The sequence below is a fragment of the Muscardinus avellanarius genome (assembly GCF_963383645.1).
Source record: "Muscardinus avellanarius genome assembly, chromosome: 5".
NCBI lineage: Eukaryota > Metazoa > Chordata > Mammalia > Rodentia > Gliridae > Muscardinus > Muscardinus avellanarius.
Window position 1 is genome coordinate 45,025,404 of NC_137790.1, and position 26,346 is coordinate 45,051,749.

Below are 26,346 nucleotides of genomic sequence, written 5' to 3' on the forward strand. Positions count from 1 at the left end.
CAAAATCAACACGTTGATTATTTAAAAAACCTTTGACATCACTTCACATATTTTATATGATAGCCATTGTTTCTTAAGAAACCTAAATATCACAGAATTGGAATATAACAAAGCCCATTTTGTTGGTGTGATGACTTGTGTAGCAGCTTTTATTTCTGGTATTTATGGTATCCTACTTAATTGACTGCTCTTTTTAACTCTCATTGCTATCAAAGGGGATAGGATATGCCCAGAGGAGAAAAAAATCAGGATGTCCATGGCTTGCCATTATGTTTAAAATACAATTAAAGAAAAAACAAATGCTACTAATGATTGTGGCCCAGGGTCTTAATTGTGCCATGGGAAATATATCTTAATGCAGGCAAAAGCTCTCTAGAGGTTGTCATAAGGTTTTGTCGAGGAAAAAAGTACAATAAAGAAAAGAAGATACAAAAAAGGAACGGATAGATTGATGTAGTATAAATCTAGAGAGTTAACATCAAGATCTTTAAAAAATCAATTCTCTACTTTATTTGGACCTAGTGGGATTCTTTAAATAGTTATTTTGATGAAAAGTCCCCAGTCCTAGCGAGATGAGAAACATTCAATTCAGCTCTGACCACAAATAGATCACAGGCAAAGAAAAGCTATGAATCAGTAAATAAAATGAAAGAAGAAAGCAGAGCCAAGAGGAAAGCTGATTTTCCAATCATTTTAGACTTTTCCTACAGATACATGATAGCAAAAGCATAACATAAAATCTAACGGTACAGTGCGATTAAATAAAATACCTGCTAAAGTTAACCACCACCACTTTGTGCTGAAGAGGCATGTAATGGATCTCCATTTGTACAGAATATATCAATGTCTATGGCGACATTTTCTGTTACACTTATTTCTATATAAAGATGTCTATTTATGAAGGAAGTGAATCAAGCAGAGAGCTTTCAGATATAACATGCAGCCTGGAAAACAATTTGATTTTGAAAATCTCATTTTCTCTATTGGCTAGAGAGATTTATTTCTGAGAAGATATCTTTGTAGAATTCACTTAGATTTTAAATAAATTGAAACTTTTGATCTAGAATCAATTGTAATATACACATATAGACACATATTTAAATTACTTTTTAGAAATAAATGAATGTGCTGGGACTTTATTTTTATTTATTTTTATTTTTGGTGGTATTAGGGTTCCTAGAAGCCCTTCTACCTCCGGGCTACACTCCCAGACCTATTTTCATATTTTTATTTGGAAACAGGGTCTCCTAAGCCAGTGTGCGCAGCTGGCTTCGAACCTGCGCTATCCTCCTGTCTCTGCCTCCCAAGTGCGGGGATTACAAGCGTGCTCCACCACGCCCGGCATGCTAGGACTTTTTAAAGAAGCTAATTAGTATATATGTTTTTACTTTCTGTGGGTTGTTCTTATACCTTATAGTACCATGACTCCTTCCCCCTTTCCTTATATTCTGTTTTCTCCTTTCCTCTATTCCTCTGGTTCATCGCTTTTACCTCTCACTCCACATCTTTCTTTCCTAAAAGTACATTATTACAATACATTATTATTCTGAAAAGCTAATATGTAGTACAATAATCTTTATTGTTAGAAAAATAAGATTGAGAAATATGAAATAAGTTTTCATTTTTAAGACAATAAATGACAAAGTCAAGCATAACCATTTTAAAGTAATTGTAAGAACTATTTATTTATTTGGGAGGGAATCCCTTTTCATTATACTTTCAAAATCAAATAATGCTTGACAGGGGAAATATAAACCTATTGCTTTGCAATTACATTTAATTTTAGACCAAACATAATATTAATCTTGGGTTTACTTTGTTGATAATTGCTCCCAATGCCTTTTATTATATTTTCTAATGAAATTTATTTTTAATAAAATCTTGATTATCCAAAAATCTCATTTGAGAAATCTCTACTAAGGGAAAGGAACAAAGTTTGAAATGTATTGAAGATAACTTTAAATGCTGCCAATGTGCAGTCAGTATCAAAATAACAGTTTAGACCAGCATGGTGGCCCACATTGTAATACCCCCACACCCCCGCCAGCTTGGGAGGTGGAGACAGGAGGATTCCGCAGGATCTAAACCAGCCACGCTGGTTTAAGAGACCCTGTTTCCAAATAAAAACCAAATACAAAATAGGTCTGGGAGTGTACCCAGTAACACACACACACACACACACACACACACACACACACACACACACAATGGCACATCATGACTGTTTATGTAAATCAAGGGAAAGTCTTCTTTTAAAATATTTTTGGGGAATGCTGTGTTATTTTTGACAAATAGCTAAAAGAGTTACTTTTTTGATGTGGTACTGAGGTTTGAACTCAGGGTCATTCTACCCCCAAGCCACCCACAGACCTATTTTTTTATTCTTTATTTTGAAAGAGGGTCTCAGTGAGTTGCAAACAGCCTCACTAAGTAGTAGCTGAGGCTGTCCTCAAAACTCAGTCCTCCTGTCTTAGCCTCCTAACTGCTGGTATTACAAGTGTGCACCACCACCCCTGACTTAAAAGAGTTACTTTTAGCAAATAGTTTAATATAGTTTTTCTGCAGCTTAATCAGTGGACTTTCTAAATAATAAAAACTAAATTTTAGTTTTTAAATATTTTATGCCTTTAATGTTTTGCAAAAAATTTTGATAAATAATATTATTTCTTTGATTTTATTGGCATGAGCACAATCTTTAATTTTTCAAATAAATTTTAATCTAAAAGATTTTGTCTTAATTCAATAAATATATTCAGTATTTTTACTCTGATTTAATAGAAAAGGTCTCTGAAGTATGAGGAATTAAGAAAGCAAACTTCATGATAGTAAAATTGGGATTCTAGAAAATAATGGATAGAATAAACATCTTTTTAGTGTGTGTGTGTATGTTTGTGATTTCATTTACTGGGTTTTTATGATTCAAATTCAGTAAGACTGGTATTGAAGACTGGTATTTTGTTTGTGGGCTTAGAGAAAACACTGTTTATTATTTCTGATTTATCCTCCAGAACTGGAATTACTGTATGGGGAGAGGTATTGGACAAAAGGAGAAAAAGATTAGGATATGGCAGAGAATAGTTAGTCTAATCATATAATAGTTTCTGGTGTTAATGTTTTGTATTAAAGGGGTTAATAATACTGTGTTACACAGAAAAGATATTAAAAATTTTGTTTTGGCTATATCATATTTGGGTAATAGTTTATTTTGTCACCAATATTTTGTTGATTCTTATCATGATTGATTATATAATAAATTACCTAAAATAATTTTCCTTTATGACAATAAAATAGCCACATAATTAAAGAAACATAGATAATTAAAAATGTAGACTATTGATTTTCAAGAATTTAGGGCTTGAAATTTGTGAATGTGCTTATTTTTTCTAAATAATTATATTCACAAAATTATAAGCAGTTTTGTGATTTCTAAATTGAAATCAGCTTTTGAAACATTCAAATGTTATTTTAAAATGAGGACAAATGCACTTGATAAGGAATATTATCTGTAAATATTATGCACTTGATTTATGGTGCAAGGTTGGAAAAGTAGCAGTAAACTTTAAATGGATCATTTGCATCACTTCTTTTGTGAAGTGTAAATGTTCAACATCATTAGCAATCAAAGAGATGTAAATCAAAACTACACTGAGATTTCATCTAACCCCAATCAGAATAGCAATAATCAAAAAGTCAAACAACATTGAATGCTGGTAAGATGTGAGGAAATAGGAACTACTCTATACTGTTGTTGGGACTGCAAATTAGTGCAGCCACTACGGAGATCAATATGGAGATTCCTCAGAAAATTGGGAAGGAATCCATTGTATGATCCAGGTGTATCACTCCTGGGTATCTTTTCAAAAGGCCTGAAGTAAGAATATTATAATGGTTCATGCATAAATCATGTTTATAGAAGCATAATTCCCAAGAGCCACATTATGAAACTAACCCAGGTGTCCATCAAGAGATGAATGGATTACAAAATTATGGGATATGCACAAAATGAAATTCTATTCACCAATCAAAAAGAATAAAATAATATCATTTGGAGAAAAATGGATGCACATGGAGAACATTTCGGTAAATGAGATTAAGCAGTCACAGAAAGTCAAGGGTCATATGTTTTCTCTCTATGTGGAAGCTAAAGGAGTGATCAACATACCAAAGGGGATTCAGGTAATGGAAGAGAAACTTCAGTGGAGCCAGAGAGGTGGCCTAGAGGAAGGGGAGGAAGAGGATTAATTAGAGTCACTTCCATTGACATTATGTACACATGTTAGAATATCAATGTCAATTTTAATACCCTGTATAAGGAAGGGGAATATGGAGAGGGAGCTTAGGGAAAGCCCACCCAGTGATGTATGCATGTATGTCACTATCATCATGAATTACGTTATGATGTGAGACTATAATGCACCAATAAAAGTGTAAAAGGCAACTTTAAATGGATACAATCAAATGAGATGACAGATTTTAACTAATTTCTAACTTCAACTTGCTTCTGTTTAAATACTTTTGCTGATATATACAGCTGATTTGTTTTATTTTATTTTTTTCTTCAAATTTTATTTAATTAAAAATTTTTTTATTGGTGCATTGCAGTCATACTTATTAATTTCATAAAAGACTTGGAGACATAACATGCACACATCACCCAATTAGCCCTTACTCAATCCCCACTCCATTCCCTACCCATCCCTCCTTCACATGCTTGGCTTAGTGATTGACTTTGATATATTTGTTTAAGTACATCATGTGCTTTAGAGAGTTTCCCTCTTTCCCCCTCCCATCTCCTCAGTTAGGTTGCCTTATTTACTCCTTTATATGATCTCATTCTTCATCTAGAGTTCATCCAGTTACCTATTTCTTCTTAGCTTTTACATATTAAGGAAAGCATCAATTTCTTCTTTTTTGAGACTAATCTCACTTAGCATAATATCCTCCAGTTCCATCTATTTCCCTGTAAATGATGTAATTGTGTTTTTCTTTATGGATGAGTAAAATTCCATTGTGTACATATTTCATAGTTATGTAATCTATTCATCTGTTGATGGACATCTTGGCTGGTTTTGCCTTAGTTTGGCAATGGTGAATTGTGCAGCTATGGATGTAGAGATGCATGCATTAGTTTGGTAATTTGGTTTCCTTTCTTTGAGGTAGATACTCAGAAGTGGTATTGTTGGATAATGTAGTAAGTTTGTTCCCATTCTTCTGAGAATCCTCCATACTGTTTTCCAAAGTGGTTGCACTAATTTGCAATCCTACCAGCAATGTTTTAGAGTTTCCACTTCTCCACATCCTTGCCAGCATTTGCTGTTGTTTGTGTTTTGAATGATTGCCATTCTAGTTGGAGTTAGGTGAAATCTCAGGGTAGTTTTGATTTGCATTTCTCTGATTGCCAATGATGTTGAGCATTTTTTCATGCATTTAATTAATTAATTAATTTGTTTGTTTGTTTGTGGTACTGGGTATGGAGCCTAGGGGCATTCTACTTCTGAACTTCATCCCCAGCTGTATTTTGTAGTCCTTTAATTTTTTTTGAAACAGGGTCTCATTGAGTTGCAAAAGGCCTCTCTAAGTAGCTGAGGCTGTCTGCGAACCATGAGGTTTACAAGCATGCGCCACCACACCTGGCAGCTGATTTGTTTTAGATTAGAATAGAGGTCAAGACTGTCGAATGCTCTCAGTGAAAAATGACTTTTCATTGATCTGCTTAAATATAACCTTTTGGCTTTCTAACAAACATGAGAAAATAATTTTTATAACTCTTGAGTTTGTGGGAGCCCAAGTTAAGAACAGATTTGTTGTCAGAAATTACACTAACAAAAATACCTTAATTCCTTTTAAAATCATTTTATTTTATAGGGCGATTAGCAAACCAAATTCTTTTTTTATTTTCAAAGATGCAAATAAGACAAGAAGCTCCTGGCATGGTGGTGCACACTTGTAATTTGAGCATTCAAGAAACTGAGACCGGTTCATGGACAGCCTCAGATACTTAGAGAGGTCCTCGGCAACTTAGTGAGACCCTGTTTCAAAGTAAAGAATAAAGATGTTGAACATCTTTCCATTTATCTATTGGCCATTTGTATCTCTTCTTTTATGAAATGTCTATTCAGTTCAGTTGGCCATTTCTGGATTGGGTTATTTGTTTTGCTGGTATAGAGTCATTTGAACTCTTTGTATATCCTGGATATTACCCCTCTATCAGAGTGGTGGCTGGTAAAGATCTCACATTCTGTAGACTTTCTCTTTAGGTTCTTGGTGGTTTCCTTTGGTGAGAAGAAACTTTTTAGTTTGATGCCATCCCACTTGTTAATTCTTGCTTTAAATTTTGTGCTTTGGAGATCTTGTTGAGAAAGTTACTTCCTGTGCCTATATGTTGGAGAATTGATCCTATGCTCTACTCTAATAACATCACAGTCTCTGGTCTAATTTCTAAGTCTTTTACCCATCTTGAGTTGATTCCTGTGTATGGTGAGAGGTAAGGATTTAGTTCCATCTTTCTAAAAATGTATAGCCAGTTCTCCCAGTACCATTTGTTGAAAAGGCTGTCTTTTCTCCAGTGTATGCATTTGGCCCCTTTGTCAAACATTAATTTACTATAAGTGTGTGGGTTTGTTTCTGTATCTTCTATTCTGTTTCACTGGTCATTATGCCTGTCGTTGTGCCAATACCATGCTGTTTTTTACTACTATTGCTCTATAGTGTAATTTGAAGTCCAGGATTGTGATGCCTCCTGCATGATTCTCAAATCTATGTCGAGATTCCATCTAACCCCAATCAGAGTGGCAGGCATAAAGAAATCAAATAACAACAAATGCTGGTGAGAATGTGGAGAAAGAGGAATTCTTTTATACGGTTGGTGGGAGTGCAAACTAGTTCAGCGACTATAGAAATCAGTGTGGAGATTCCTTAGAAAACTGGAAATAGATCCACCATATGACCCATCTCTACACTCTTGAGTATTTGTCCAAAGAGGTTGAAATCAGAGAACCACAGTAACATATGCATAACCATGTTCATAGCAACACAATTCATAATATCCAAAATATGGAACCAACCTAGGTTTCCATCAACAGATGAATGGATTGCAAAATTATGGGAAATACACACAATGGAATTCTACTCAGCTATAAAGAACAAAATCATGGCATTCGCAAGAAGATGTAAATATCTGGAGAACATTATGTTAAGTGAGATCAGCCAAGCACAGAAAGAGAAAGGACATATGTTTTCTCTCACATGTCCAAACTAGGGAGTGTTGGGGATACCATAGAGACCTCAGATAATGGAGGGGAAATCTCAGTAAAGCTAGAATAGAAGGATAGGAGGAATGAAGGAAGAAGGCTGAGGTTGATTAATGGAAAAACTACATCCAAATAGGTATAAAAGTATGAATATAGCATGGCTTACCTTGACACTCAGTGTTGGGGGGGGAACTGGAGTGGGAGAGGGCAGGAAGCACAGTCTAAATGTATACCATTTTCAATATGTTCCACATATATATAAAATTAAAAAATAATTAAAAATAGGGCAGGGGGTATAGCTCAGAGGTTGAATGTTGAATGCCCCTGGGTTCCATCCCCAGACCCGCAAAAAAATAAATAAATAAATAAAAGATGAAGAGCCTTTCTCTCCAGCGTATCTTTTTTGCCTGCTAGAGAAAAGAGATGAAGCTATCAGTTAAGATGACAAAAACAAGATTATTTAGAATAGGAATATAAAAATTTTTAAATTATGAAAAATAATGATTTTATTATGTCTAAGATGAAATTGGCTTCTGTATAGTAATGATAATTTTACAATATCAAACATTTTTTGGTGATGGGAATGCTAAAAAAAAATACAGATAGCTTACCTATCCAACTATAGAAGGATCTACAATGTTTAAGAAGACAGATATTCTGGAATATGCTTATCACATAATCCTAAATTAGGATTTATTTTAGGGGGTGGAAACATAAATAAATTAAGAGAGAAAATAATATGAAAACCAAAATACTTTGAAATTTCAAGTCTTTGCTTATTTTTAGTAAATGTCATTGTTAAATTCAACTTTGAGAAAAATTTTCTTCCACAATTAAAATATATTATGTATGTGTACTTCTATGTGTGTGTGTGTGTGTGTGTTTTACTAAGGTTGGAAGGCAGATCTCTGTGCATGTTCAGAAAGTAAGCTACAACCCCTCCCTTAATATAGACTCACAAAAATCACACAGTGTATTAGGAATATGTATTTATTTTTCTGATGTATTATCTCTAGAGAATTTTCCTTGAAAGTATACTAAGAACTGTTATGAAGAAACTACCATTTTTTCTAAACTTTTGTCTTAGCCCATCTATCTATTCAGGCTTCTACTGAAAAATAAATCATATACTAGGTTGCGTATAAGCTTTAAAATGTATCTTCTACTCTTTTTGAGGCTGGAAATGTCAACACCAAGACACTGGTGGGTTTAGTGTCCAGTGAAAGATCCTTATAAACAGCACCTTCCCTCTGTCTTCATGATGGTAAGGTGTAGCTACTTACTGGGTTTCTATTTATAAAGGCATTAATCCCACAAAGAAAGACTCTGCCAAAGATAATCAGTCCCCCTGCCAAAGGCCCGATTTCTTATACTATTACCTCGGAGCTTTGAATTCTATGTGTACATTTTAATAAAGGAAAATTGGTTGTTGCACATTTTGCGAATTCGTAGGGGACATGGGCATTCACATCATGGCACCTCTCTCTACTCTCCTCATACATCACTTCTCTCCCAACTGGATTCATCAAGTAGTTTTGTCAAGATCTGGACTTAGTACAAAGTTGCATTGAATAAGCAAGGCCAAAAGAAAATCTACTCTCAATACAAAATTCCTCTCCAGAATGGCTGTATAGAAAAAATACAGCTTTATCATTGAATAATTATAAATGAGAATGTGATGAACATCACAATAATTCATTAAATATTGCCAATTTCACCTGTTTTCGACTGAGTTGATCATGAAAATGAAAATACAGTTTTTAAAGAAATTGTACACATTTCAAAGGAAAGTAGTTGGAATCCCCTCAAAAAAAGAAGGGAACAAAAGTCTCTTCCTTTATTTTCAAGAGAGAGAATTAAGCCTCTTCTTATAAATTTATATTTATCCTTGAAATGGAAGAGTAAAGAACCATGTGTCGAATTTTCTTGAGAATATTTTATGATAATTTGCCATTATATCCTTTAAAATGTTTTCTTTAAAATCTTATGCTATGCTACTATAAATTTTATTTTTTATTTCTCTCAATTGTTTTTGGCAAGGACAAAATATATGTATTTTAAATTAAAAGTAAATTTATAAAATGTAATTTTCAAAATTTTCTTTTGATCCTCATACTTATCATCATTTAGCCAGTTGATATTTGATTTTAGCACGGAGAGAAAAAAAAGGCTAATTTAAAAATTCAAATTGAAGCTGGGCGTGGTGGCACATACTTGTAATCCCAGTACTTGGGAGGCTGAGACAGGAAGATCACAAATTCTTGGTCATCCTCACAACTTAGTGAGACTCTGTTTCAACATAAAGAATAAAAAGTAGGGCTAGGGGTGTAGTTCGAGGTAAAATGACCCTAGGTTCAATCACCAGCACCACACACACAAAAAAATTCAAATTGAAATCTTAGTATTGCAATTTTTGATCAGTCACATAAATCACGTTCATGACAAATCTCTAGATGCTGTAAAGTGCCTTTCTGAATAAAGACTTGCCCTCCAGGATTATTAATTATTATAATAGAAGTTGAAGAATAGTCTAGAACATTTCTATATTTATTAATTTCATATTATATATTTTAGCATGTGAGATAAAAAGTTTATATTTGTGGGTACTTTTCAAAATATTATTATTGAATACACATATATCTCTAAATCACATTGACCAAGAATTATGTTACTTGGGCATTGTCTTCTGTTTAGAGCTTTATTACTTATAACTATAATTAGCAGTTACTGATGCTGCAATGTTCCTATATGGATCAGAGCAGGATCAAGAACTCTAGAAAAATTATAATACCATATCCTTACATAGAGATTAAAATTTTTATTTAAATTATACCACGGGCATTAATGCAAATTATTATGCCATGTAACTAAAATAGGTAATTCTTACAAAAACTGTATTAGATATATTTTTCTAAGTTAATTAAAAACAAATGAAATAAAAAGCATGTGTTAGAGTTACATACAGTGCCATATTTTATTTTTAATATATTTCTATTTGTATTTTGTAATTATGCATCATAGTGAGGTTCAAAGTAAAACAAAAATACTCATATACAACACTTGACCTTTTTCCCTCTGGATCCCAACTGACTTCCAACCCCTCCATGTACATGAAACTTTTACATTTTTCCAACATATTTATGTATAATTTTCAGCTTCATAATGAATTAATTGTGGTACAGAATTCATAGTGGTCCACTGTGCAGACTGTAAAAGTACATGGAAGCCTATTTTAAAGATATGGCTGTATCCATTTGCTTTTGGTACAATACAAAGGACCCCACAATTTAGTGCCTTCACATAGTAATTATTTGTTATTGCCTATCAGTCTAGGCATTCTCAGAATAAACCAGTTTTAGTTATTTTCAGCTGGACTTACTTGTGCCTGCTTGTAGTTGGTAGAAAGCCGAAGAATGGTTGCTTTTTTGTTGTTTGTTTTACCTTTTTATTTTTTATTAAAAAAAAATTTTATTGGTGCATTGTAGTCATACATCTTAATGGAGTACAAGATGACAGAGGCATACATGCACATATCACCCAATTAGCCCTTCCCCAATTCCCACCCCATTCCCTCCCGCCTCCTTCCTTCTCATGTTTGGCTTAGTGATTGACATTGATATGCTTGTGAATGTACATCATGTGCATTAGGGAATTTCCCTCTTCACCCCCTCATACCCCTCAGTTAGGTTGCCTTATTTGCTCATCTATGGTTAGAGTTCCTTTACAGTTCCTCTTATGACCCATTTTCTCTCTCATTTTCTTCCACATATTAGGGAGAGTATCTGATTTCTTACTTTTTGTGACTGACTAATCTCACTATGGTCACTTTAATGTGTCCTTTTTTTGAATGTTTAGCAATTGCTGGCAATTATTTGGGGTAATGTGGTTTCTCTTTAGATGCTCTAAAATGTTTTTACAACATGGTGACAATATTCTGAGAAATAAAATAGAATTGGACAGGATTTCTTGAGGCCTAATCTCAGAAGTAGTACACCATTGCTTCTGATGCATTTTACTAGTCAAATTAAGTTGCAAGTTTAGCCCTCATTTAAGGTGTGAAAAAGCATAGAGTTCCACATTATAAACAAAGTTTCAAACAAAAGTTAATATAAGAAGGAATCAATTTTGGCCTTTTTTGAGGTGATCTATGATATAGGTTCAGACATTTTCTAGAAATTATTATTATTATTATTATTATTATTATTATTATTATTATTATTTTGCAGTACTGGGAATGAAACCCAGGAGTATTCTACCTCTGAGCTGTATCCCACAGCCCTATTTTGTATTCTTGATTTTGAAACAGGGTCTCACCTAATTGTAAAGGGTCTCACTAAGTAGCTGAGGCTGTCTGCAAGCTGTGATCCTCCTGCTTCAGCCTTCCAAATGCTGGGATTACAAGCATGTGTCACCATGCCTGGAAATATATATATATATATATATATATATATATATATATATATATATATATATATATATTTTTTTTTTTTTTTTTTTTTTTTTTTTTTTTCAGTACTGGGGATGAAATCCAGGATCATTCTACCTCTGAGCTACACCTCCAGCCCTATTTTTACTTTTTTTTTTTAACTTTGAAACAGGGTCTCACTGAGTTGCAAAGAGCCTCACTAAGTAGTTGAGGATGTCTGTGAACCCACATCCTCCTGTCTCAGCCTCCGAAATACTGGAATCACAATGTGCGCCACCACACCTGGATATTTCTTGTATTTAAAAAAAAAAAAACACAAAATGATATTAACAGAAAATCAATTCTTAGAAAAATTGTGATCATACAGGATTAAATTTGAATCATTTTCAATGTCAACTATATTGCATGAATATTTTGAAGTTTCAATGTTTTAAAGTAGAAACTCTTAAATGAGCTAAGTGTATTTCTTCCTGAGTTCAAATTATATTGATACACATATTTTTTTCAAATATGCATTAGAATGAATCTTTTATTACTTACCACAATTCACTTAAGATTTGTGTAAGTGCCTTCTGAGAGAGAAAATGAAACATTATGTGGTATATGTAAAATGTGTTTTTATTATTCAAGGAAGCCATAACAATGATTTTCCTGATTTCTAAATAATCAAATGATATTATATACTCAGTTTCATGTGCCATTTTTAATATTGCTCTAGTAGGTACCAAGTAATAATGAATATTGTAAATTATAACTCCTTAAATATTAAAATATTTGCATGCTGATTGGTTTGTCTTTTACAAAGTAGAGTTTTCGTAAGGTTTTGTTCCTAAGGAAAATATTCTGAAACAACTTCCTTATCATTACTTTATTATTATTATTATTATTTTTATGTGGATCATATTGAAAATGGCATACTTTCAGACTGTGCTTGGTGCTCTTTCCCCCTCTTCTCTTTCCCCCTCCCAACAATGAGTGTCCAGGTTAACCATTATACTTTAACATATATTCAGATATAGCCTCTCCATTAGTCAACTTCAGCCTTCTTTGTCTCCTACAATTTCATTTTAGTACTAAAAAAAATCACATCTAGTTTTAGGTCCATTCCAAAAAAATAGTAATTGAACCACAGTTACAGGAAATTTCATAGCTGGTAAAAATATGCAGAGCATTGTATATTTTATTTAGTTATTTAGCAAATAAGAAGTTTAAATGTTTTATTCATATTTTGAGAAAAAATTTGAATGATAGAAAATAAGTGAGAGTCTTACTGTCTTTAAAAATTGTGCCCTAAATAAAGGCTGTTCATGTATCAAATAGAAACGTATTAAAATTATTTTTAAAATTTGGATTTATATTTATATTTTGATTTTTATATTTTGATTTTTATATTTTATATTTATATTTTGATTTATATTTTGATTTATATTTTGATTTTTCTTTTTTTAATTCTCTTGGCATAGTCAATACACTGAATAATATAAAAAAGAAAGAATTTGAATTGGGTAGTGATAGTAAGTTCATACTGATTTTCTGCTTTTTGGGGGGTATTTTTATGTCATTAGACTTATCAGAAAATGATATTGTGTCTTGTTAATTAATTTCTTTAAAAAAAAACTGCATACTATTTTCTATAGTAGCTTCAATATTGCACATTTCCATCGATAGTGTATAAGTATTCTAATATTTCAACATTCTTACTGACACTGGTTTCTTTTGTATTTTCTTTTCTCTCTCCTCTCTCTCGCTTCTCCTCTCTCTCTCTCTCTCTCTCTCTCTCTCTCTCTCTCTCTCTCTCTCTCTCTCTCTCTCTGTGTTTCACTTTTGGTACTTGGTATTGAATCCAGGAATTTTTTTTTTTTTTTTTTTTTTTGGTGGTGGTACTGGGGTTCCTGGAAGCCCTTCTACCTCCGGGCTATACTCCCAGACCCATTTTATATTTTTATTTGGAAACAGTGTCTCTTAAACCAGGGAGGCTGGCTTCGAACCAGCGCGATCCTCTTGTCTCTGCCTCCAAAGCGCAGGGATTACAAGCCTGCGCCACCATGCCTGGCATTATTCTAAAATACACCTCAGATAATTTTAATTTGAAGCAGGGTCTGGCTGAGTTACTGAGGGTCTTACAAGTTATTGTATACTGGCTTCAAATCTGTGGTCCTCCTGTCTTGACTTTTCAATAGTAGGATAACAGGAGTGCACCACTACACTAAGCTTGCTTTGTTTTTAATAATTGTTATTCTAACAGGTAGAATACTAGTCAGGTAAAGTAATACTGCATAATGATTTTCATTTGATTTTCTTTATTATTTAGTGATATTGAGTATCTTCTCATGTTGCCTCTGCTTTTACTGTCAAATCCAAGATATCATTGCCGACATAAAGGTCAAAAAGGTTTCTACCTTCTTATTATTGAGAAATTTTGCATTTCAGGTCTTAAGAGGAATATAAGTCTGATGGGGTGTGTCTATACAGCGCCTAAGGAGATTCAGCCTGAGCGGCCTACGGCCTAAGGCAAAACTTTAAGTAAAGTGATTCAGCAAAAAAGGGGCAAAGATGGCGCCTGGAGGAAGCTAGGAAGGCGTGTTTTCCCCATTCATTATGGGTGGGGAGACTGAGCGGTTTTTCCCTTTCTACCTTTAAAGGAGCTTTCCGCACACATGAATGGCTCATGTACTGGCCTGGGATTGGCTGTAAACTACATGCTAGTGATCTTTATCCCGGATAGGCTAGGCTATTTCTCATGGAAATTCCCCTTGTGGCTTGGTGCTATATAAAGGACTGCTTGGAAAGAAATAAATGAGATCTTGCTTGACTTGACTCCCGTCTCGTGGGTTTGTGTTCGAGTCTTCGGTACTCATCATCTCCCCAAGCCCCACCAGCTGTCGGGCTGGATTCCCGACATAAGTCTTTATGTCCTTTTTTTAATTTTTATTTTATCTGCATGTAGAGAATAAGCTAATAGTCCAACTTCATTATTTTTACCTGACTAGACAATTTTCCTAACACCCTTTTAAAAAAGGCTATTGCTTTCCCATGTTTACTTTTGGCATCTTGTGAATCAATTGAAGGTATGTATATATGTACATTAGTTTTGGAATCTCTATTCATCTCCATTATTTTATGTCTGTCTTTATGCCAGTATCATAAGCTTTTCTTAAAATTTATATAATTATATACCCAGAAGTGATATTACTGGATCATATGGTAGATTTTTTCCCATTCTTCTGAGGATTCTCCATGAAGTGGTTGCCCTAATTTGCAATCCCACCAACAATGTGTGAGAGTTCCCACTTCTCCACATTTTAACCAGTATCTGTAATTTTTTTTAATTATTGTTATTCTAGTTGGAGTAAGATGAAATTTCAGGATAGTTTTTATTTTTATCTTTCTGATTGCTAGTGATAATTTATCATTTTATACATCTATTGGACATTTAAATTTCTTCTTTTGTGAAGTGTCTATTTAATTCACTTGCCCATTTTTTATTAGGTTATTTGTTTCCTTATCTGTGAGTTTCTTGAGTTCTCTACATATTCTAGATATAGTCCTCTATAGGAGTAGTTGGCAAAAATTTTTGCCCATTCTGTCTACTCTTTGTTGAGGTCCTTGATAGTTTTCTTGCTGTACAGAAGTTCTTTAGTTTAATGCAATCTATGTATTGATATGCATTTTCATTTCTTGTGCCTTTGGGTCTTGTTTAGAAAGTTTTTACTTGTGCCTATGTTTTGAAGTGCTGGACCTCTCCATCTTCATGGAGCTGTAAGGTCTCTGGTCTGATTTACAAGTCTTTGATCCATCTTAAATTGACTCTTATGCAGGATGAAAAAATGGGGGTTTTCTCCATTGGCCTCTTTGTCAAAATCAATTGGCCATAAGTGTGCATATTTGTTTCTGAATCTTTTATTCTGCTCCATTGGTCTATGTGTCTGGTTTTGTGCCAGTACCATGCTGTTTTGATTACTAGGGCTTTGTAGTATAGTTTGAAGTTAGGTATTGTGATGTTTCCTGCATAGTTCTTATTGCTAAGAACTACTTTGGATATTCCAGTTTTTTGTTGTTCCAAATGAATTTAAGGACTAATTCTTTATGTCTATGGATACCAAACTAATACATGTATTTCTGTGTATTTAGCTGCATAATTCACAATAGCCAAACTATGGAACCAGCCAAGATGCTCATCAATGGATGGATTATAAAACTATGAGATACACACACAATGGAATGTTATTAAATCATAAAGAAGAACAAAATTAAGTCATTTACACGGAGATAGATGGAACTGGAGAATATAATGCTAAGTGAGATCAGTCAGTCACAAAAAATAAAAAGTTGGATAATGTCCCTCATGTGCATAGGCAGAAGCTAGGGAGAAAAAGTGTCATGAGAGAAACTCTAGATCAAGAAGTTAAAACCATAGAAGAGTAAATAAGGCTATCTAACTAAGGGTGAGGAGGGGGAAAGAAAAATTCTCTAATGTACATGATGTACATTCACAAACATCAAATTCAATCACTAAACCAAACATGAGAAGGAGAGAAGGGAGAGGGAATGGGGCGGGAATTGGGTAAGGGCTAATTGAGTGCTGTGTGCACGCATGCTTCTACCATTCTGTACTCCATTAAGATGTATGACTAGAGTGCACCAATAAAATCTTTTTAAAAACTTATATAATCGGGAGCCAGGCATGGTGGCTCATGCTTGTAATCCCCACGTTTGGGAGGCGGAGACAGGAGGATAACACTGGTTCAAAGCCAGCCTCGCTGACTTAAAAGACCCTGTTTCCAAATAAAATATAAAATAGGTCTGGAGTGTAGCCAGGAGGTAGAAGGGTTTTCAGGAACCCCAGTACTACCAAAAAAAATTATATAATTGGAACTTAATAATTGTGCATATTTTGGGGGTACAATGTGATGTTTTAATGTATGTATATATTAGTTTAGTTTTTAAATTAGGCTAAGCATAACTATCTCTTGAAGTGTACTTAACTTTTCTTTTTGGTGAGAACTTTCAAAATCTTCTAGCTATTTCAAATGTACAGTACATTATAATCATCTATAGTTAGATTATTGTGCATGAGAGCATCAGAATTTATTTGTTCTGTGTAGTGGTTACTTAGTACCCACTGACTAACCTCTCTGCACTTTTTCTGCTACCCATTATTCTCAACCTCTCTAGAATCAATTATTTTAGACTTGTGAGTAAGATAGTACAATATTTCTCTTTCTGTATCTGGCTTAGTTTACATATGATAAAGTCCTCAAGTTCCATACATGATGTTATAAAGGACAGAATTTCATTCACATTTTTGTGCTTTTATTGGTGCATTATAGTTCATTCACTTTTACGGTTAGATATCATTGCATTGTGTATGCATACCAGATTTTTTTTTTTCATTCTTTTTGTTCACTTAGTGTGTTTCTATTTCTTGGCTATTGTGAATAGTACTGTAATTACCATGAGAGCAGAGAGACATCTGATCTCACTTCTAACGTGTATATGCAAAGTAATGGAATTTCTGGATAATATAAAAATTTATTTTAATTTTCTTTTTTTTTTGGTGGTATTGGGGTTCCTGGAAGCCCTTCTACCTCCGGGCTACACTCCCAGACCTATTTTATATTTTTATTTGGAAACAGGGTCTCCTAAGCCAGTGGCGAGGCTAGCTTCGAACCTGCGCGATCCTCCTGTCTCCATCTCCCAAGCGCGGGGATTACAGGCGTGCGCCACCACGCCTGGCCAAAAAAATTTATTTTAATTTTAAAGAAATTTTATACCGTTTTCCATATGGCTATTTATTTTCACAACCACCAACAGTGTACAACAGTTCCTGTGCTTCTTCACCAGCACTTATTATTTTTTTAATGATCTTTCTTTCTTTCTTTCTTTCTTTCTTTCTTTCTTTCTTTCTTTCTTTCTTTCTTTCCTTTTGATATTGAGTGTTGAACCCAGAGGCATTCTACCTCCTAGCTACAGTCCCAACCCTTTTATTTTAGTTTGAAAATAGGGTCTCACTAGGTTAACAAAAGACTCACTATTTGCTGAAGCTGTTCTCAAACTTAGGATCCTCTTGTCTCACCCTCCTAAGTATTGGGATTACAGGCATGTGCTACCAAGTCCCAGCTCTGATAATGGCCATTCTAACTAGAGTGAAATGCTATCTCATTGTGATATTAATTTGCATTTTCCTAATAATTAGTAATGTTGAAACGTTTTTCAAAAACCGGCTAATCATTTGTATGTTTTCTTCTGAGGAATTTCTGCTTAGGTATTGTCCATTTTTAAATCACAATTTTTGTAGTTATATCACTTATTTGAGAAATATTTTAGATATTAATTTTCAAGAGTTTATCTTATCAAATAAATATTTTACAATATTTTCTTACCATTCTATAAGTGCATAATATGGGCATATTTATAATATCATTTTCTTATCTATAAATATGAATATATTTCCATATTTTGGTGTGTCTTCTTTATTTCTTTGTGTCTCCTTAAATTTCTTTCTTTATGCATTACACCCGGAACCTTTGAAATAATAACCCTGAGGCAGATTGTTACCACCACGCACCCTCGAGAATGTGGGACAATTGGTTGGGCGAAGAGCGTGCTTGTATTGGAGCCTGCCGAGGGGTGAGGCTGGCAACGGACACAGCAAAGCTGGGATTGGAGCCTGCTGTGATGCTGGAGCCTTTGAGGCCGGGATCGAAGCCTGCTGAGGGGTTAGGCCGGTGCTGGGGCTAGCGTGGCCGGGATAGGAGCCTGGCGTGAGGCAAGGCCAATGCTGGGGCCTCCGAGTCTGGGTTTGGAGCCTGCCAAGGGTTTAGGCTGATGTCGGGGCCAACGGCCAGCATCAGAGCCAGACAGGAGGCAAGGCCGCTACTGGGGCCTCCGAGGCTTGGATTGGAGCCTGCTAAGGGGTTAGGCCGATGCTGGGGCCAGCGGCCGGCATTTGAGCCTGCTGTGAGGCAAGGCCGCTACTGAGGCCTCCTAAGCCGGGATCAGAGCCTGCTGTGAGGCAAGGCCGCTACTGGGGCCTCTGAGGCTGGGATTGGAGCCTGCCAAGTGGTTAGGCTGGTGCCGGGGCCAGCGGCCGGCATCAGAGCCTTCCATGAAGCAAGGCTGCTACTGAGGCTTCCGAGGCCGGGATCAGAGCCTGCCGAGGGGGTAGACAGGTGCTGGGGCCAACAAGGCCAGCATCGGAGCCTGGCGTGAGGCAAGGCTGGTGCTGGGGCCTCTGAGGCTGGGATTGGAGCCTGCCAAGGGGTTAGGTCGATGCCAGGGCCAACGGCTGGCATCAGAGCCAGACAGGAGGCAAGGCCGCTACGGGGGTCTCCGAGGCTGGGATTGGAGCCTGCCGAGGGGTTAGGCCGGTGCTGGGGCCAGCGAGGCCGGGATCGGAGCCTGTCGTGAGGCTAGGCTGGTTCTGGGGCCTCTGAGGCCAGAATCGGAGCCTGCCGATGGGTTAGACCGGTGCAGGGGCCAGCATGACTGGGATCAGAGCCTGGCGTGAGGCAAGGCCGCTACTGGGGCCTCCGAGGCTTGGATTGGAGCCTGCTAAGGGGTTAGGCTGATGCCAGGGCCAGCAGTTGGCATCGGAGCCTGCCGTGAGGCAAGGCTGGTGCTGGGGCCTCCGAGGCTGGGATAAGAGCCTGCCGAGGGTTTAGGCTGGTGCCGGGGCCAGCAGGGCTGGAATCAAAGCTCACCATGAGGCAAGGCCGGTGCTGGGACCTCCGAGGCCCGGATCGGAGCCTGCTGAGGGGTAAGGCCAGTACCAGGGCCAGCAGCCAGCACCGGAGCCTTCTGTGAGGCAAGGCCACTACTGAGGCCTCTGAGGCCAGGATCAGAGCCTTCCAAGGGGTTGGGCTGGTGCTGGGCCCAGCGAGGTCAGCATTGGAGACTGCTGTGAGGCAAGGCCGGTGCTGGGGCCTCCAAGGCCGGGATCAGAGCCTGCCGAGGGTTTAGGCCGGTGCTGGGGCCAATGGCCAGCATCGGAGCCTGCCGTGAGGCAAGGCTGGTGCTGGGGCCTCCGAGCCCGGGATAAGAGCCTGATGAGGGGTTAGGCTGGTACCGGGGTCAATGGCCGGCATCGGAGCCTTGAGTGAGGCAAGGCCGCTACTGGGGCCTCCGAGGTTGGGATCAGAGCCTGCCAAGTACTTAGGCTGGTTCCGGAGCCAGCGGCCGGCATCAGAGCCTTCCATGAAGCAAGGCTGCTACTGAGGCTTCCGAGGCCGGAATCAGAGCCTGCCTTGAGGCTAGGCCGGTGCTGGGGCCAGCAAGGCCAGGATCGGAGCCAGCTGAGGGGTTAGGCTGGTGTCGGGGCCAGAAAGACCAGAATTGGGGCCTTCCATGAGGCCTTCCATGAGGCTGCTTGAGCCAGCGAGGTCTGGATCAGTCCACAGGGTAGCCAGGTCACTACTGGGGCCGTCAAGAGTGGGATCGGCACTTGCAATGCGGCATGCACAGAGAAATATTGCAGAAAATAAAAATCAGATGCTTCCCCTAATCAGCAAAAACTAGGAGGAGAGGGGCAACAGGAAGAGGTCGAGCTATAGAAAGGGCCCTATAGTGAAGCAACTAAGGTGACCAATCAGAGGGTATGGAATAGGGGAGGATGGAGCCCCTTTAAAACACAGGAGGTACATAAACAAATGTATCAAAGTTAATCACCAAACAAGCATGGGATCGAGGGAGGAGGAGGGAATGGGATGGGGGCTGGATGAGGGCTAATTGGATGATGTGTGCTTGTATATCCTCTCAAATCTTGTATTCCAATGTGATATATGATTACAATGCACCAATAAAAATTTTTTAATGATACATTCATACATTAAAAATAAATAAATAAATTTCTTTCTTTAATGTTTACAGATTTTTTTAAATTTTTTTGGTGCATTGTACTCATACATCTTAATGGGGTACAAGATGGTATGGGCATACATGCATATATCACTCATTTAGCTCTTTCTCAATTCCAACTCCTTTCTCTCCCCCTCCTTCCCTCTCATGTTTGGCTTAGTGATTGACTTTGATATGTTTATGAATGTATATCATGTATATTAAGGAATTTCCCTCTTTCTGCCTTCCCTCACCCTCAGTTATGTCTACTTCTTTTATCATCTCTGGTTTCTCCTTCCTCATCTAGAGTTCTTCCTATGATCTTTTTTCTCCCTAGCTTCCACATATTAGGGAGAACATTCAATTTTTTTACTTTCTGTGACTGACTAATCTCACTCAACATAATCTTCTCCAGTTCTATCCATTTTCCCCCAAATGATGTAATCACATCAAGAAAATCATACATGACCAAAAAGGGTTTATCCCAGGAATGCAAGGCTGTTTCAACATATGAAAAACAACCCATGTTAATTCACAACATAAACAGAACCAAAGACAAAAATCACATGATTATTTCAATAGAAGCTAAAAAAGCATTCAATAAAATACTCACGTATTTATGCTAAAAGCACCGCAAAAAATGGTTAGAAGGAACATACCTCAACATCATAAAGGCAATATACAATAGGGCCACAGCCAATATCATATTAAATGGGGAAAAACTGCAAGAATTCCCCATAAAGACAAAAACAAGACAAGGATGTACATTATGACCACTTTTTTTCTATATAATACTTGAGACTCTAGCTAGAGCAATAAGGAAAGAGAAGGACATCAGAGGAGTACAATAGGAAAAAATAAGTAAAACTATTCCTATTTGCAGATGACATATTATACTTAGAAAAATCAACACACTCAACCAAAAAGCTTATAGAACTAATCAACACATTCAGTAACATATCTGGATATAAAATAAATTGTATAGATTTTATTTTGGAAATTTAAAAAAGAAAGAAAATCATTTTGGTTTTCTCCTAGGTGCTAATTTTTTTTCTATAACCATATGAACTGAGATTGCTTTCTTCGTATCATCACAAATAATTTGGTAATAGTGTATGACAACACTATTGATTTTTTCTGTAACTTTGCTGAATTAATTTGTTAACTCTATTTTTAATTTTTGGTGGAATCTGGGTTTCCTATATATGATAGAAAACAGTGACATCTGCCAACAGTGACAATTTTATTTATTTATTTATTTATTTATTTGCACTACTGGGGATAGAACCCAGGGTCATTCTACCTCTGAGCGACATCACCAGCCCTATTTTTTATTCTTTATTTTGAAACAGGGTATGACTAAGTTGCAAAGGGCCTCACTAAGTAGCTGAGACTGGTTTCTAACCTGCACAATCCTCCTGTCTCAAACTCCGGAATCCTAGGATCACAAACGTGAGCCATCACGCCCGGCATTGATTTATTTTTTCATTGGGATGCCCTTTATTTTTTCTCTTCCTGATTTCTCTGGATAAGACTAACAGTACCATGTTGAATAAAAGTGGAAATTATTGACATGCTTGTATAATTTATATTATTTGTGTGCTTGTCATATATGACCTTTAATATATTAATGTACTTTTCTTCTATAGTTATCTTGCTCTTAGTTTTTATAATGAAGTGATGTTGAATTTTAGCAAATGTTTCTTCTGAATTTATTGAGATAGTTATGTTTAATTTTATTTTCATACATATATATGTATTTTTTGGCCTATACTGTATTGGTATTTGTATAGGCCTCATGAATTCAAAGTGAGTGGCTTTACCACTGTACTATATATGTGGCAATTGATCATATGGTTTTGTCCTTCATTCTTTTGCTGTAGCATATAACATTTATTGATTTGCATATGCTGATTATTGGCTCGTGGTTTCAGAAGACTCATTCCATGACTGGCTAGTCCAGTACTATGGGCCTGAGACAAGGCAAAAAAATCATGGCAAATGGGCAGGTTGGAGAAAAGCTGCTTAGCTCATTTCAGCCATGAAGCAGAGATAAAGATGCCAAAGTGATGAAGAGAAGCTTTATCCTTCCAGGGCATATCCCCAGTGACCCATATTCTCCAGCTAGGTCCTATCCCCCAGGAGTCCATTCAGCTATCAGTATAATAATCCACCAAATACATTTTTTCATTGATGAATCATGATTGCCCTCATAATTCAATCATTGCTTAAAGCCTCACTCTATATGCATGATAATTTGAGTGACATCTCAGATCAAAACCATAACATTTTCTACAGTATTGTTTACTGTTTCTCTTCTATTCCAGTCTAATCCTGTTAATTTGTTTACAGTACAGTAGGGTTCAGAACATGAATCACTTCTCTTTTCTGTCTCTCTTTTATTTATAGTTTTATTTTTTCTGTCCTTTTTATTTTATTTTTGGTGTTTGGAATCAAATCCAGGAACTCATGTACTCTAGACAAGTGTTCTATCTCTGAGCTACATGCCCATTCTCTATCTTCTATATCCACACTCACTTTTTTTTTTACTTACATTATTTAAAATATTATCTACAACCTTATGACTTTCAAATGTACATATTTATCTCCAATATTACCCCTGAAATAACTAATGGTATAAAAGTTGTCTTACTGACATTTCCATTTGAGTATCCAAAAATATCTAAAAGTTTTATTCAGAAGTAAACTTCTGCCCACCAGGTGCTGTGCTTATGTACGCCACTGTCAACATGATTTAAATTATGATATAAGACTGTAATGCAGTAATAAAAATATATAAAAGAAAGAAAAGTAAATTTCTAGTTTTTTTTTTCTTTTTCTTTTTATTGGTACATCGTAGTCATACATCTTAATGGAGTACAAGATGGTAGAGGCATTCATGCACACCTCACTCAATTAGCCCTTACCCAATGCCCACCCCATTCAGTATCCTCTCCCTCCTTCACATGTTTGGCTTAGTGACTGACTTTGATATGTTTGTGAATGTATATCATATATATTAGGGAATTTCCCTCTTTCCCTCCCATCCCCTTTAGTTAGGTCTTCCTACTTACTCATCTATGTTTTCTCCTTCTTTGTCTAGAGTTTCTCCCATGACCCTTTTTCTTCTTTATATGAGAAAGAGCATCCAAATTTTTACTTTTTGTGACTGATTAATCTCACTTAGCATAATGTTTTCTAGTTCCATTCATTTTCCTGTAGATGATGTAATTTTGTTCTTTATGGCTGAGTAAATTTTTTTTTGTTATTGTTGTTTGTTTTGTAATTTGGGTTACCATACCTATTTCAGTAAATAGAACTTTAGGATTTTAGTTGCCTGATGCCAAAATATTATTGAGTTATACTTTACTGATATTTTATCTTATATTACTTTCTAATAGATATTATAGTCTCTATTTTTAAAATGTGTTCCAAATCAAACTCAGTATTACTACTTTCACAATAGCGAACTCAGCAGCTATCAACATTTATCTGGATAATTGCAATAACTTCCTAACCTATGGCAGTCCTCCTGCCCTTGCCTTCTTACAGTATAATCTTCATATAGTCAAAATGATTTAATCTTATCATATCACTCTACTGTCCAAACTTCTAGTAGCTTTCCATATCACTCAGAGGAAACAGAATGTCTTACAGAGCCATATCTGTCAAGTCTCCAGTGGTGACAGACATTCAAACTGCATAACTGACTTGCTTCTAGAAGCATAGTTAGAGTTCATGAAAACTAACTATAGACAGTGCATTTGTTGAGTTTTATAGCCCAAATTTTTTGGAAAGAAGACTCTGAGAAAAAGCACATTGATTAAGGACTGCTCTCAGAACCAGGATCAATACCACTAGTTGAGTAAAAAAAGAGGATGAAAGTAATATTAAATAAAGGCAAAAGTCTAGCTGAAATGCACATTCCAAACAGCCTGAGCTATTCAGAATATAAGATACACATATTTCAGGCTTCTAACATCTAATACGTGCATTCTCCTCCCCATTTTTCAAGTCAGTCCTCCAAAATATCTGCTCATGTGGCGTGTATAGGTTTGACTTCCGTGTTATGAGGCAGAGTGGGAGAAGTTATGAGCATATTTGGAGGAGCAAAATGTTTCTTTCTTTCTTTCTTTCTTTTTTTTTTTTTTGGTGGTGGTACTAGGGTGGAACCCAGGGGCTTTCTTCCTCCAGGCTATATACCCAGCCTTTATATTTTATTTGGAAACAGGGCCACACTAAGTTCCTGAGAGCCTTACTAAGTGGCTGAGGCTGGCTTCGAACCTGTGCAATCCTCCTGTCTCAGCCTCCCAAGCGTGGGGATTACAAGCGTGCACGACCACACCCGGCTGCAATATGTTTCTATTTAAGTCTTTTCCTAGTATTTACTCTTATCATATTTCCTACTATTTGCATGAAATTTAAGAAAAGTCCCTAAATCAGGCTTTTACAAAAGATTCTTCACCTTTAAGCATTTGAAAGTTTTTCCTTGAAAGTACAGTCAATTTTTCCAAGGAAAAATGTCTTCTAGCATTCTGTTTAGGGGATACAATCTTGGTTGCCCATTTTTGGGGAGCAGGAGGTACAGAGATGCAGACAATTATTACACTGTATTGCTATTTCCTATAATTTTAGTATAATTATTGTGACCCCTCTCTGAATTATTGGGTAGTATGTAAATAATCTATTCTTTTAAATAAAATGGTATATTTGGGCTTTGTTTTACACGCGTCCTCATCAGACTATTGAACTTTCTGGTTCCACTGAGCTCAGAGTCTTTCAGTTTCAGTTAGGTAAATTGGGTAGCTTTTTAGATTCCAGTGTGGTCACTCTAGTCATCTTTTCCTGTTTTATTTTTTCCTTGGTTAAGTAGAAATAGCTTTTAATTACTTTCCATTCAAAAAAGATTGAAATTTATTTCTCATGATCCCTTATCTTCTCTTATGGATATACCTTTTTGTATTCTTTAATGTTAGTGATTTCTGAGAGGTAACTTTGTGTTTATAAAGGTCTGTTAGCCATGTTTTTCTGGAGTAAATTAACTTACACAAATGAGAAAATAGAGTAGTTTTTTTCTTATCTATAGGTTTGCCTCCTCAAATTTGTTACCTATATTCCAACTGTGTCAAAAATATTAAATAAAAAATTCCAGATAATAAGCAGTTCACAAATTTTAAATTGAAGTTCTATAGTGATGTCTTTTTTCATTTTATGACATTCTGTTCTTTCACACTCTAGATGTGAATCATCTCTATGTCCACGGTATCTACTATATATCTATATCTATATTTTTATATCTATATCTTTATCTATCTATAGATAGATAGATATATCTATCTAGATATATAGATAGATGATAGATAGATAGATAGATAGATATAGATATAGATAGATATTATAACCTGCCTGCCAGTTTATTGGTCTGGTAACTAAGAATTTATCAGACCAATTTTTTCAGTACCATAGTGCTTGTGTTCAAGTAGTAGTATAGTAGTAGCCTTATGTAGTAGGCTGTCAGAACATGGCTAATGGAAACACCTTATGAAGAAACACATTGTCTCATGAGAAAGCTCTAAGAAGAACAAAAGTCTTTCATTCAGTGTGCCTTGGACCAAGATGTGGCCTTGGCTGTGTTATTATATTTTCTGCCAAATAAGTATGTTTTAATTAAACAGCCCATATATATATATATATATATATATATATATATATATATATATATATTAGATATTATAGTCTCTATTTTTAAAATGTGTTCCAAATCAAACTCAGTATTACTACTTTCACAATAGTGAACTCAGCAGCTATCAACATTTATCTGGATAATTGCCAGAT